The sequence below is a fragment of the Mus pahari genome, chromosome 7 (genome assembly GCF_900095145.1).
Source record: "Mus pahari chromosome 7, PAHARI_EIJ_v1.1, whole genome shotgun sequence".
In the NCBI taxonomy this organism is placed as follows: Eukaryota; Metazoa; Chordata; class Mammalia; order Rodentia; family Muridae; genus Mus; species Mus pahari.
This window is the reverse complement of record NC_034596.1, coordinates 85,032,200-85,048,250: the sequence shown is the minus strand read 5'-3', so window position 1 is coordinate 85,048,250 and position 16,051 is coordinate 85,032,200. Positions and strand designations below refer to the sequence as shown.

The 16,051-nt window shown below is 37.6% G+C and overlaps 1 protein-coding gene across 43 annotated transcripts in view; it reads right to left on the bottom strand.

The window, feature by feature from the left end:
* Positions 1-16,051, bottom strand: part of Nrxn3 (neurexin 3) — a 1,590,688-nt gene that overhangs the window by 409,197 nt on the left and 1,165,440 nt on the right. The gene's annotated exons all lie outside the window — the stretch shown is intronic.

The following is a 16,051-nucleotide window of genomic DNA, read 5'->3' as shown; positions in this document are numbered from 1 at the left end:
AGAGAGAGAGAGAGAGAGAGAGAGAGAGAGAGAGAGAGAGAGAGAGAGTTATCACTGTTTTTACCTTACAGGTTCTTTGCATTTATATTGTGGCTTCCAGTTTATAGCTTTTATGTATGAACAACTGGGTCTGAGTAGTCCTCTGTCTATATCTGTGTCTTATGCCTTTTCTTAGGCTCTTTTCCCTTTGTTGACTTGTTCTATTCCTATGTACTAGTCTTTGTTTTCTTATTGTATTTTATTTTCATCACTTCAACGCCTGTATCTTTTCAAATGGGATACAGAAATGAATGGATCCAAATGGGAAGACAGGTGAGGAAGACCTGGGAAGATCAGACTAAGGGGAAACTGTAATCTGGATATATCATGTGAAAAACAACTCTTTTCAATAAAACAGAAAAAAAAAATGTTCAGGAAAACATATGTAGCATTATAAGAAATTCTTTTAAAAGGGAAATAGAAATTTTAAAGGTCCAAAGATAGTATGTACTAACGCTTAGTTGTGAACACTTACCATGTGCCCATCACCATAAGGAAGATGTAGGCTTAACAGTAAAGAAACTGAGGAGAATGGGAGAAGGTCAAGTAATTCAATGTGGAGACATGCGCATGCACATGCCTATACACACACACACACACACACACACACACACACACACACATTTAGAAAACTGCTTTTGCGCCTAAGTTGAAGAATATCCCTATAAATTCTCTCAATTCCTCCTGAGAGGAAACAATGAATTTCAGACAGAAACGATGAAATCCCATGGAGAGTCATTGCCGGCAAGAAGACTGCAGAGAAATAGCATCCCTGATCGCCTGCATTCAGGGCTCACCCTCAAGGGAGATGTAGAGGCCCCTTTGTTAAAATAAAGCAATCATTTACAGCTTCATTAAATAAAATATCATGGCATTATTAATCTATATCAAAAGTCCCATATGCTGAGAAATACTGGTGAATCTTGCTTCGGGGGGCTGTTATTGGTAGCAAATACTCATAAATAAAGCATAAACAATGCTTTAATCACGTATGGCTTAGGATATTCACCACATATGTTTACTTTGCTACTGACAAACCCCACATTTCTTCATCACCACTACTAAGAAACTATGATAATATTTCTTTCCAGAGCTGTAAGTGTAGTGGAAAAAAAAAAAGATGTAAAACAAAAGACTACAAAGATGCATGCATATATCATGTACACATGCAGAAAACATTGTGCAAATGCTTTCCAGATCATTATAAACACACACTCACAGACACACAGATACACACACACACACACACACACACACACACACACCAGGCACAAAGAGAGGAAAAGAAAGAGAGACAGAGAGCACTAAAAATAATGAATGATATTGAAAATACGCAGTAATATGCTATATGGGTGCAGGCTTCTAAAATATCTCAGAAGGATGTCTGTTACTTTGGCAACCATACTTTTAAGAAAATAAAGACAGGTTTATCTTCAGATCTACCAAAAATTTTAAAATATTCTGTACTTTCTTTTGTGCATCAGATGTACTTATTATAAAACTATTTGTGTTCTTTGTTTAATGTCTGATTAACTTAAATGAGCAAAAACTATATCCATCACATTCCCAAGTATATTCCCAGTATTTACCAGACTTGAAGATACTCATTAAATACTTGAATAACTGATACATGATTAATCTTTGTGCACAAATAGCTTTCTCCTTATCTTTGATCTGGCTCCAGATTGAGAACTTTCTACACTAGAGTCTGAGAAAGCAGGGACTTCTAGTATGAATAACACAAAATGAAGTTTTCTATATAGACTCTAAAATTGGGGAAATCTTGGGCTTGGCAAACTTACCAGCTTAGAGTAAAGCTACGAAATGAAGAAAGGGTTGTAACAGGTCATAGAAGGGAGTTACTCTCTTGGAATCTTAAATATGCATTTATGAGAAGAGAATTATCTATTATCTATCTTAGCATGGTAGTGAATACCTGCAATCTCACTACTCAGGATGTAGGGACAGGAGGATAACAAATTCAAAGCCATCCTCTACTACATAATGAGCTCAAATCTGTACTGAGTTACCTGAAACCCTATCTCAAAATAATAATAATTCTCTGAGTAACAGGAACAACATATAGCTTAAATTTGCCCCGAGACAAATTTCTTAGATGTCTCTGGCCTATCTAGGGAATGTCTCACTATTTCATATTTACTTCTCCTGGGCTACCATCTTAAATTTTTACCTAGAGTCCCTTATAACTTTATCAACTTTTTTCTTGAAACTTATCTGTTCAAAAGACATATTCACCCCAGAAAGGGTCCATGTCCTTGACTCCTGGCTTGCACAATGGTTTTTCAAAACTCTAAGCTATACTGGACTTGTATTAGTGTTCTTGTTTTGACTATATCTAACTGGTATGGAACATTGATATTCTCTTTCCTTGACTGGCAGCTCTAGCCTTTTTGTATATTTAAATATATAACTCCGAAATATGAACCTCACTAGATTTATCTTCTGTATGTAATAAATAAAAGCATTTGCTCAAATGGACATGATTTGCACGTTTACGAAGACCTGTTTTACTTTTTTTTTCTTTATCAGAAATTCAGAAAATGGAATATTCTTATGAAGTTAATCTGATAAGATTTCTCAACTCTTTTGATTCACACTGTTTTAGATATGGAGATGTTGAGGATTCTTTTCTTTTCTTTTCTTTTTTTTTTTTTGGTTAGGAAACATAAAATCCATTTTCTCAAGAATAAACCTCGTTAGTGAGTCTTCTATTCTTTTTCCCTCCTTGGAGGTTTTGACTTGAATTTACTGAAGTATCATTATTTCAGTAATTGTGGCTGGAGAGTGATGATTATTTACAAACAGAGGTATCCCAACACCCTCAGGGAATGCTCTGATGGACCAGAAACCAGTATTTAAAGAAATCTTTTATTATCAAGATGAAGATTCAACCTCACAGGAATGTCGCTTTCATCTTCCTCCTACCCCACTCTCCCCTCCCCCTGCAAGGCACATATAGTTAATCTTAAAGACAATAACCTTTGTAACAAAGCACTGATGGCACATCCCTGTTTGAACTAACAGCTTCACTGTGCACCCTCCCCTGGAATATGCTGTTTTAATTAGGAAGATGGATCTAGGAGTTTATATGTTCTGTTGTGCTATAATTCCTGCCTTTACAGTAATTTTCTCCTGCTTTTCACACTATAATGTGCCATAAATCCTAGTTAGGCTGTTTCACTGGCCTGCTGCTAGTCAGAGTCAATATTTCAGGCCTTTTGTTGCCATGGTAACCTTCTGCCATATGCCCGTTCACTGGAATATGATACAGTCTCCTGGGGAAATTGCTATGAACTTGATCATCACATGGATTTAGGCATCCTGATGCAGCGGTTCTGCCCCATCTTTCTTTACCACCCACTGACTTCTTACTGCTCTCAATTGCTCCGTGCGTGTGTATGCATATGTGTGTACACATGAATACATACCCATGCAAGTATGTAGTTTGCGAGGCAGATATATGAGAGAAGGAAGTAAGCAAGTTGTGGGAAATACAAATCTTTCTACTGTTCCCGTGAAAAGTTAAGCTCAGAAAACAGAATCCTTCCAACAGCTTTAAAGGAATCAAGGAAGGGTCTCAACAGGCTTTGTTCTACCCACACTATTTCTTCTTGCCTCCAAGTATCTTCCTAGTTTCTCATTCCTACCAGATCTTCATTCATCTTTCAATCCAAGAACATTACTTTCCAACTTTAAATATATATTATAGAGAAACTCAAATACTGGCTGCATCTCCTTTCTAGGACATTTTTTTTCCCATCCTGAATGTATGCCAACTCCTTTTTTAAAAGTTTCCCTTGAATGTGAGGAATATTAAATGTGTAATAAACTCTTCCGGGTGAGATCTGATGCAACAATGGCAATTATGCTCATAGCAAGTAAAAGGAAGCTTCTTTTTGACTGGAGCCATTGAATCATGGTGGCCAACGCCCATAATCCTCAACTCCTCAACACCCTATAGAGGAATGCCTAAGGCAGATTCTCAGAGTCCCCAAGGGCTTCTGTTCCTTCCCACGGAAGCAGTGACCACACCAGTCCCTACATTCATCCTCCTGCTTCATTCTGGGTAATGGCCTATAACATGCACCTAGTGATCAGTACATCTGGAGAAATCATTCTATCATCCTGTACCTCATATCCCCAGGCTCTAAAGTAGCCGTGGTGTTACTCATTCCCAAGAGTTAACTGTGGAGCTAAAACTGAAGGAACATGGTGACTTTTGAAAAAAATGTTCTAAAATGAAACTTTCAAGATGTGTAAATTATTTTAAATAAACTTGCAACTCCTATTCTTCAATTCCTTTTCAAAAAAGTATTCAAAGTATTATTGTACTCATGGTCATTACCATTATAGGTATGTATTTATGTGATCTGATTTACTGAATCAGGGTTTGAATAAAACTGTAGAGCCAGCAGTAAAGGAAGAACGTCTTTCCATTGTCTTTGTGTTTATCCAGTCCTCAGTAGCATCTTTCTAGGTTTGCATCTGTGCTCACTTCTAAGGCCTAGCAATGTTTCTCTGATATGTGGACCCATGTTGAAATTCTCACAGGTTGCACTTGGGGCAATTAATCAACATTTGAAGGCAGGGGTCAAAGTTTTTTCTAGAAGGGAGGTTGGCTTACAATGAATCACATCCCCCCCCCCCCCCATAGCCATACACCAGAGGTCCTCAACCTTTGGGTCATGTCCCATTTGGGGGATGAACTACCTTTTCACAGGGTTTGCATATCCGATATCTCACATATCACTTATTTCCCTTATGACTCATAACAGTAGCAAAATTACACATGTCATTAATTCTAACACTTGGGAAGCAGAGGCAGGCGGATTGCTGTGAGTTCGAGGCCAGCCTGGTCTACAAAGTGTGATCCAGGACAGCCAGTACTAAAAAGAAACCCTGTCTTGAAAAATAAACCAAAAATGAATAAATAAATAATAAAAAATTTAAAAGTAGCAAAATTACAGTTATGAAGTAGCAATGAAATTATTTTGTTGTCGGGTATCCCCACAATATGAGGAACTGTATTAAAGGGTGGCAGCATTAATAAATGTTGAGAGTCACTGCCATAGGCCATCATATACGGACAGCAAAACATCAGCCCAGATAGGAGAAAGGTATTTGGTATTTCTATCCGTGCATAATTGAGAACTGGACCATTGTGGACTTCCATTGTACCTTAGTTAGAGCCTTGGGAACAAGAATGAAGGGGCTAATCATCTGAGTGGCGAAAAGACAACAGTGGTGACCCAGTCCACAGACTCACAACCCAATGGAAAACTTGGTTCTCCACTCTCTTCCTTCCCATAGCTCTTTACCAACTATACACCATCTTTCAAATATCCTTTACCATGTGAAATTTTCATATATCATTGAAAGCAACATGTTGGTTCACATCCTTGTCCAGATGCAGGATGTCTGGCAGTGTGATCATTCGTACACTAGCTACTCACAGATAGTGGTTTTTGGAGACTCAGTTTTTTTCTTTCTTCAATGAGGATCCTTATTCATAAATAGCAATACAAATTCAGTTTGGATAGACAGATTTTAATGTACATTCTGACTCCCACAGTGATTTTCTAGATGCTAACAACTGATCTCCATCTTCCAAGAAAATTATGTCAAGGGTCCAAGGAAGAATCTCTTTTCCAAACTTCAAAAAGTCATGGGATTCTCAAACTATAAGCTCTATATACGTACTTTATCTTTATTTTTGCAGGTATAGTTAAATAATTATTTTGTATAATCTAAAACATGTTGATTGGCAAATTTGATAAGTTTGAAGATTCTGAATATCTTTGGAACTGGGGTTTTACTTTGGACTGAGGCTCTACTTTGTGCTGCATTTGGTAGCTATTTGTATAGTCAGAAAACCATGTAAGCATCCAATTCACGATATTTTATGAATGAATGAATGAATTGATGAATCGATGAATTGCTCTTTAAGCATATTCTGAGAATCTCTTTAATGTGAATGTTACCTTTTAAAACGTAGAATATAAGCAACAGATTGAAACAAAACTGAATAAGACAGCTCTGCCAAATATTTCACCTCATCAACTAAACAAGGTTAGAGGCATTCCTTTCTTGGCTGCTTCAAAATGGCATTTACATTTAAGAACTACAAGCTGATTAATATTCCTTATGCTAATTCACTCCATTAAATATAAACCCTTTCCAACTCAATGTGGTCTTATACACAGTATAGTACTTGCAACATTTGACAGCAAGTATATGATTTGTTTTTATAACCAGGAGTGACTTCTTACCTCTCCAGAGCTAGACAAAGGAGATTCTATGGTGAATACACATTTGCTCTACACATTCCTGTGTTTCAAACTGAACTAGCACTGTAGCCATGTGTTTATTGGCTTAAATGACAGCTGAATGGGTGAGAAATTAAGTATATGTAAAAATAGAATAAGGGAGAATTATATAATTATTATAAAGGCAAGCATAGTTGTTATTCCTTATTTTACCTTACCAGGAAAGTTATATCATATATCAGTTTACAAAATAACAAAGAAAATATGAACAAGCAAGGTATGGAGGGAGGAGGACTGAGTCCGGGGCACTAAGAGTGTTGACATGAACAAGCTTCGGCATACCTCCAGGTGGCATTGCTGCTGTGGGGTCCAGGTTAGCAGGGTTTGGTATGGAGTACACACAGACACAAGAGATCTCACAAAGGTTCATTATTGGATAGATAATCATCAGACATCTGGCCCTTAGCAGATGCGACTCTTTACCAATGAAGGTAGAGTCCTCTGAGAAGGTGTACATTATCTGTCCATCATACTTCTCTCTCTTTAAAAAAAAAAAAAAAGATTTATTTATTTATTTTATGTATGAGTACATTATAGCTGTCTTCAGATGCACCAGAAGAGGGCATCAGATCTGTTCAGCATACTTCTTACTCTTTTTAAAAACAGATTTATTTATTTATTTTATGTGTGAGTACATTATAGCGGTTCTTCAGACGCACCAGAAGAGGACATTGAATCCCATTACAGACAGTTGTGAGCCACCACGTGGTTCCTGGGCATTGAACTCAGGATCTCAAGAAGAGCAGTCAGTACTTTTAACCACTGAGCCATCTCTCCAGCCCTACTTCTCAAGTGATGGTACATTCATTTCTCAATCACATGAAGCCCTACTAAGACACTAGAGTCTGGATTCCTTGATATTGGTTACTAAGACAGGACTGGTTAGAAACTTGTGCTTCTACCAAGTCCCAGGCAATGTTGTTGTCTATACTGGGACTTTGATAACCACTTTTCCAAACTCAGCAAGGCAGGCAGAATTTCTGAAAACTGGGGGACTAGCATAACTACATAATTCAGGCCATAGATAAATAATATGAGAACACAGAGAGCACCTGTCTTCTTTAACATCAGCCAAATCCTAAGGCTATCTAAAATCACATCAGTAGACAATAGGTCGATGGGAAAGATGTAGTCTATAAGAAACCTTTATGACTGGTGCAGTATGTGACCACATTAGCGTATAGCCAGTCATTGAAATAATGACTCACGGTGGCAGTGAGTTCCTGCATCTAGCTGATGCAGACATTCTGCAAATAGGCTGTTGAAAATGTAACTGCTTATGTAAACCAGTGGGTAGTTCAGTTCTAAATGGGAGGTCCTTATCAGATTCCCTCCCTCAAGGTTCAAAGAGATCTATTCAGAAGAAAAGGTAGAAAGACGTTTAAGAGCCAAGAGTGTTGGACAACTTCCAGACACAGCAGGGCTGAGATATATACAAATTCACAGAGACTATGACAGTACATACAAGACCTGCACATGTTCAAAACAATCAAAATTCCACCTCATATGAGGGCGTACGGACAAACCTCCCAGCAATAAACAAGACGCTATTTGTAATCAATACCTTCTGGCAAAGGGAAAACTAGTTTTCTCCAGTGAAGTTGGACTGAGTGTATCAACCACACTCCAGGGCAGCCTTAATGCCCAGAGTAATTGATCCACTCAAAACAGACTCCATGATTATTGGTGCTTTTGTTGTTTATGCCATGGTTTCTGGGTTTTGTCTTTTGGTCTTTTGTTTTGTTGGTGATTTTGTTGTTATTTGAATTTTAAGAGAGAAAGAGAAAGAGAGAGAGAGAGAGAGAGAGAGAGAGAGAGAGAGAGAGAGAGAGAGAGAGAGAAATAACATGGGAAGACCTGGGGGGAAAATACTAAAACCTACTGTATAAAAACCTTAGAAACTAAGTTAACATAAAATAAAAAATACTTAGCTTCTAAAAAAATAAAAAAGAAAACAACAATAACAAAACCCAAGGAGTTCCTTATGCCATGTGTATTCAGTGACCATCTCTATCCATTTTATAACTCAAAGAAAAATGGGGAATAAGGAGGAGATGAAAGTATACATATCTAAACATAGCCAAGTTTTTACAAGCCACTTTCTATCTTAAGGCATTAAGGGTTGAATAAGCTAAGGAAACTGATATTTACCTGACTGTCTTCTCTCTAGTAGATACCAAAAGATAATCCACAGGTCTAGCACACTAAGATACAGACAATGCACTCAGGAAGATGGATCAGTTCATCCTGCAATGGTCAGAATTATGCCCAGGTAGTTGTCTCTGAGAGTGACCAGGTGCATGGCCCTACTTCTTTGAAACTTCATGGCATACCATTTAGGAACTTCATTTTTTAAAAATGAAGATTTTCTTAAATTAAAATATAACATCATTTTCTTTTCTTTAAGATATATATATATATATATATATATATATATATATATGATATATTTATTTTTATTTATATGAGCATACTGTCAGACACACCAGAAGAAGGCATCAGATCCCATTATAGATGGTTATGGGCCACCATATGGTTGCTGGGAATTGAACTCAGGACCTCAGAAAGAGCAGTCAATGCTCTTAACCTCTGAGCCATCTCTCCAGCCCCTAACATCATTTTCTTTTCAATACCTTCCCACCTTTGCCACGAACTCTTCCTTTCTCTCTTAAATTCACGGCCTCTGGCCTTTCTTCTTTTTGTGCCATTAATTGCACACACAGAGACACAAGTTTTAAATACATAAATATAATCTTCCCCATCCAAAGAATGCAGTTTGCCAATGATTTCAGAGCTGGTCACTGAAGAGTCTTGAAAGGAGTCCCCACCAGCAACACAAAAGTGAGGTCTTATGGACAGATGCTTGAGGTAGTCACTTCTCAAATTGATAGCAGAGTAGATTAAGACCAGCCCCAAATACAATGGCGGTTTTCAATTAGTAGGCCATGAAAAGGCACATGTGTGCATACATAAGCAAGACAGCCACATGGCCACTGAGATAGCACAGATGCTGCCGAGAGCCAAAGAACAGTGAGCATCAATGGCCACAATTACTTCCACCATAACTATCCACCAAAACCTAGGAAAAGGGAAGGAATGATTCCCAGCTGTGGTCACCAAGAAAAGAGTAGTCCTTGAGTTTGAGCTTTGAAACAGAAATTTATGTCATTTACACACACACACACACACACACACACATCTATTTTTGTACATTGTTACAGAACTCAAGACAATTAAAATTTTATTATACTAGAAGCTATTTGTAACCCCTGACATTGAGTACACAACTTTTGCAAAATTTTCAATAAATATTTGTCTCATGGGTCACACATTAATGCAGTGCTTGAATTGACTATATTTGGCTTTACAGTATTTCTTCAATGCAATGTCTTCTACTCACGTTCTTCACATGCCCCCAGATATAGAACATGCATCTCATGTCCCTCCCTTATTTTCAATGTCAGACCAGTAGTAGATATTTTCTAAGTGTTCAATAAATAATCATTGATTTCTCTATATACCATATAAAAGTGGTACTTGGATTCTTCCTTCCACCATCTCTCTCTGCTTCTCTGTCTCTCTCTCTCTGTCTGTCTCTGTCCGTCTCTCTGTCTGTCTCTGTCTGTGTCTCTCCGTCTGTGTCTGTGTCTGTGTCTGTGTCTGTGTCTGTGTCTGTGTCTGTGTCTGTCTCTCTCTCTCTCTCTCTCTCTCTCTCTCTCTCTCTCTCTCTCTCTCTCTGTGTGTGTGTGTGTGTGTGTGTGTATGAGTCTCCTTCCAGCTAGAAAAGAAAACAAATTTTGAGATAGGATTTGTCCATTCTAGAACCTTTCTGTGAAATTGGAGTAAAATGAGTGTCAGAAATGAGAGCACACTGAAGTATTTTCTATAAGGAAAGAAATAGGCTTCCACAGCTGGGAGCAAGGACAGGGGACGGGAATCAAAATACTACATGATGAATGAATAGTATAAGGATGAAATATTGGGATCTGAACCAAGAATTGGCATTTTGCTTGTACTTACTGAATACAAGTTAATGGGATTACGGTCTTGGAAGTGGAGAGAGACTACTTTGGAACAGAACAGTTGGGCATGGAGAGTTTATCAGAGCAGCAGAAATGTACAGGCATTGTGGATCGCTGAAAAGAATGAAGACATTAGGGGGTATGGCCTCCAACACCAGACCGAATTGTCTTCTTTGAAGATCTATGGAACTCTAGGTTTGATGTTTAAAGTCTGAAATACCTGCATTCCCTTTGTCACATGCTTCTTCCCCAAGAACAATTTCTGTTAGGCATGGTGGCACACACCTGTACTCCTGAGTCCTTGGGAGGCTGAAGCAGGGGGATCACATACCAGAGGCCAGCCAGGATTACCTAATGAGATTGAGGTCAGTGTAGGCCATATAAATAACAAATGTTTCAAAATTAATTAACTCACATTTTTATCTTTGATGTAGCCACACATTTGGGACAGGGAAGAAGTGAAAATATTTACCAGAAGCCTTAGTGTCAAGCCTCTAAGAATCCTGAAGAATTCAATTCATCCTTTCTGATGTCGTTGGTTAATATAAGTGTCTTCTACCTATTTACCTTCCAGAGAGGTGGAGAGCACAGCTCTGCTAGCTTCCGAGGCACCAGCCTGTGCCTTGGCTGAAATGATCTGTGTTGTTAACTTTCAGTTTTGAAGCAAGCATCCCCATCCTCTACATTCTATTGCTCAGCTAAGACATCTTGCACAGGGTTCTCCACAGGACGTGCTAGGAGTGTCATGGTATTCTATAATTGATTTAAAAGAAAAATAGAGGAGTCAGATGGCTACCTTTTAGTGTGGCCGCGGAATGTTCGCAGGGCAAGCCCATTCCAGAGAAGGAAGCAGACTATACCGCTCTAACCTCCCCTGGGGATGCTGCATTTGTTTGCACTCATTGAAGATGTAGCCAGGAGGAAGAATAGACAGCTCACAGAGAGCTCTGAAGATTGAGCCACCTGTCAATTTAGTGTCTCTTCTTTGATCTAGGATGGTGGCTGATAGACATTGTTAGAGCAAACGAAGAGCGAGGAGTATTATACAGGAGCATAGGGTCATTATCGAGACTATGTCTACAAACTGAAATGTGACTTGTAAATCAGCCTGTTGACCCTTTAAAGCAGGTACAGAAGCTTATTAAGCAAGAGGCTTTGAGAGGCTGTCCAACACTTCATTTGCATTCTATGTAAATTTACAGTTTGACTGGCCTAGCTATCAGCCCGTGACTTTTAGCTAAAGATTGTCAATGTGCCTCTTAGAAGACATGGAGTCTTGTCCTTAATCACTCACGGACTTCAAATCTTGCTGCACAAGCTCTTCTTACAATCCTCTGGCCACTCATCCCAAAGTGATAGACATAAACTCTAGTATTCAGCCAAATTCATGAAGTCTGGAATTTGAATACTATCATGTCCTTCCTAAATAAAGCAAAGAGAAGGTGCCAATGGTTCAGGTACAAAGCATATCTTAAAGAGGTTTACTTTTTATACAAGCTTTGTATGATTTAGATACTAAATAATGGTGCTCAAGAGAAACATGAATACATTTATACGAAGGAATGCTCCACCATAAACAAATATTTAAGACTCAAAGGTCCAGAGCTATTATTGCTGATTTGAACATTCAAGTGTTTATTCATTCCCTCAGTAAACATCTGTAGAATTCCCACTAGGATGATAAAGATGTGGGTCCCAGTACCAACTATCTTGCCATTGAAAATCAGACATATAAACCACTATGGGAAAACCAAATCTGGCCAGATGCCTGCTCAAGGGATTAGGAGATGGGAGGGTCCATTTGGAAACAGTGATCAAATTTTTGGAAAAGTTCTGTGAACGTCATATTTCATCACAAGACACGTTAACACTCAAGTAGACTAAAAATATGTTTAAAGGGAAAGCCATGCCTTTTGCCACACTTAAACTATGCTCTGTTTTACTGACATCTTATTTTGCTGAGATGGCTGTGGGCTTTCCATACACTTCTCCTCTCTAGGAGATCAGTCTTCTTCTGTTTGCATTCCACAGAAAAGTCAAAAAGCTTCTATTTCATTCTTTGAAGCTAAGGTTGTCTTTCTTTCATGGGTTAACAGAGTATTTAAAGTCCTCTATTGACCAGTGGAATACAGTAGGGAATTTCCTATTTTACAGATGTGTCCTTCTAGGTCAGATATGCAGGAGTAGAAAAGTAAGTCCAAGTTTCATAATGTAATGAAAGCATTCCCTCTGACATGAACGATGACTATGGACATTTTGCATAAATTGGGTGAATTATTCAAAAACATCTGACACAGCATGGACTCCTAGAGGACTTCCCTGACGCTGTCCCTTTACCTAGTATATGTCTTGTCTGGCATGTTTCCTTTCGTAGACAATTGCAGTTATATACATATTTATTTCAGATACTTTAAAAATATATGTATCTACAATTGTATGTTGGCTCTACTATATTCCATATGTAAATATATAAAACATTACATCTTTTTTCATTTAAATTTTAATCAATATCAGGATAGTTACTATATTTTAGAATTGTAGATTATATCCAATAAAAATATTATGGAATAATGAAGTCAATATTACAGTACATATCAGAATATTTCTGTCCATACAAATCATGAGCATTGCATGAATATAGCTTATATGCATTTAGTTCGAATGTATGCATGTAGATTTACTTGTAATGGAATTGTGCAAGTGGATATAATTCTTTAAGGTATTCCCTCATGCTATTACTTTCCTCAGTTGTATTTTATTGCTAGAACAAAATCTTTGTTGAGGTTTAGTTTCTGAACCATGAATGAAATTGTACTCTTTTATATTCATACTACATTTTAAAAATGCATGCACTCAAGATGGAACAGTCTTCCCTATATGTAGTTGCAAAGAGCTTTTGTTTTTAAATTTGGGAGATAGAAAACCAACCAAAAGTAATGGCTTCAAACATGAAAATGGTTTTTGAAAGAATATAAAACTCAAAAGCACATCGCAAGCACATTCCTTTGTCTCATGAAGAGAGTTCAAGAGGAGGTACCACCACTTCTGGGTCATACCTCTTACGTAAAAGGGAACTTGTGTGGTCTTCAGATCTTTGGCTTGTGGCTATTTGTCATACAATAGGATAAAAACTGCAGGTGCCTCACAACAATTCATGAGATTTCGTGAGCTATACATTGGACAAGACTGAAGATTCCAAGTCTGAGCCCTTACACACACAAAAAAAGATCACCGAGGTAGGGATGTTGGATAGCTGTCCTGTTTGTTCTCAAAAACAAACAAACAAACAAAACAAAACAAAACTAACACAGTGCTCTATCTGGGACAGTTGTTTAAAACAGTCTGTTAACTGGCTCTGTTTGTGGATTTTTTACTAGCCAATGCAACAAGATTGAGGTCAAAGCTAACTAAGTTCTGCAATATACACCAAGTGATAGGAAGAAGAGATTCATTGCACCAGTAAAATGGCTAGACACTACATCGAGGCATCAGGGAGAATGTGGACTTCTGAGACAGACAGTTGTGCATTTATGAACCACCTTAGCTGTTTACCCGTTGTGACCTTGATGGAGCATGTCAGCTTCAGCATTTAATCACTCAGTCCTCATAAACTAAAAGCGAATGATACAAATGTATAGATTTTTTACACCAAATATTAAATGCATTGATTTAGAAACTGGACTGTTACGATCTCCTGGGACATTTAAAAAATGATGTTTATGTTACATGTACATATACTGATGTTTATATTTTCAAAAAAATTGCAGCCAAATTCTGCCCCAGGCCTCCTGAGGATTTGAATTACAATAGCCAATGGTTGACCCTTGACATAAGAACTTGAAAATGCTCCCTAGTTGAAAGCCTATGATGTACACCCCAGTAAGCTAACAAAATGTATGCAAATATTATCTTAATAGCTGGCTACTAACAAAGCTTAAAAAAATATTATCTTGAGATGATTGGGATAAAAAGCCCACTGTACTCTTTATCAGTGAGCTATGTGATGCAGAGTAAATCCTTCCAGTTCTTGGAACTTCACTTCTGCATCTAAAAACTTGATGTCAACTGCCATGGCTGTCTGACTTCAAGAAAAATAAAAGATATTCCAGTTAATTACTTACTGTAGTTACATATACTGTGTTTGACATAGATATGGGCTAATGTTATTGTCATTATTATTACTTCCTTTTCCTGCTGACCTCAGAACCACTTATGAAGGGCACCCATGCCACTAGGTATCAATGTAAATGATGATGCCTTTTGGAACAATTTTTAAAAGAGTCGTGATGTTTTATTTTTAGATTTCTCTATAAGCTACGTCACATACATTCTACCTAGATTAGTATTTGCTTTAAGAAAGTATTACTCAAGTAAGATCATGACGATTTGAAATAACTAATTCAATCAAGTGATTCTTTCTTTCTTTCTTTCTTTCTTTTNCTCAAAGATTTTTGCTTCCTATCTGCCCCCAACTTTTGATTTCTCATGTTTGTAATGTGAGTGGCTCTCCAGAGTTTGTTTTCTTTTTTCTTTTTTTTTTGTTTTTTTTTTTTTTTTTTTTTTTTTTTTTTTTTTTTTTTTTTTTTTTTTTTAGATAAAGGTTTCTGATCCTAGCCTACTGAATCTAGTATAATTATCCTACAAAAATAGACTGACTCAATAAATACGCATGCTGACAAATTCCAGTAATACTCGTATATTTAGGTCAGTGCTGCTTGCTGATTTGTATATAGTAAATATTCCAAATTTTAACTTTTGTTTTAATCGATACATGCTTTTTAAAGCCTTTTTTCTTAATAGTCTATTAAACGTGTTCTTCCTTCCACTAGGTATTTTAAAATGCAGTCAATCCTGCTGAAGCAATTGCAGACATAATAACATTACTGAAGGGTATTCTTTGTCTCTCTCCTTGCTTTACTCTGTAGTTACACTAAAGGCTTTCCCATGCTGCCGCCCTTGTTCTTCTCTAAATGGATTGTACAATGTCTTGCTCTGATTTCTTGCCTCTCTCCTCATTTCTGGGACCGAGCCTTTTGCATCTGTGTTTCTTGCTCTCTGTGTAATTCTCTTACAGACTATGGTAATTTGCTCTGCCGTGATTACAGTGTCTATCTGGATACACAACATCTTGTGAGCAGAGCTGCTACCCTCACACTACCTAGACTAACAATTATCAGCCAGGTTCCTCATTACTTTCACCATGGGAAGATGTAGGAAGAGTTCCTGCTGAGTCCTAAAGAAATCCCTCCTCCCTAGGAGGGAATGGAGGACACGGCTTTTAAATACCTTTTCCTCCAGGGGAAGAAAAAGCCAGAATCTACCTTTTCCTGAAAGCAGAATACCAGAATGCTATATTAGACAGGTGTACTATGACATGTTCAGCTGAGGAAAACCACCACTGGCAATCACTTGGTGAAAAACAAGGCAACTTCATGGCACAGTATAAAGACAGGATTGAAGGGTTAATAAGGAAGATTTCAACTTATGTGATTTTTAGTAATAATTTCCTTTAGCCGTACACTTCCATTCTCCTATTTTGTAATGTGGGCTTATGTGTGTGTGCACGAGTGTATGTGTGTGCACTTGTGTGTCTGTTTGTTTGCTTGCTTGCTTTGCCAATTTTTTATTTGAGAGAGAGAGAGA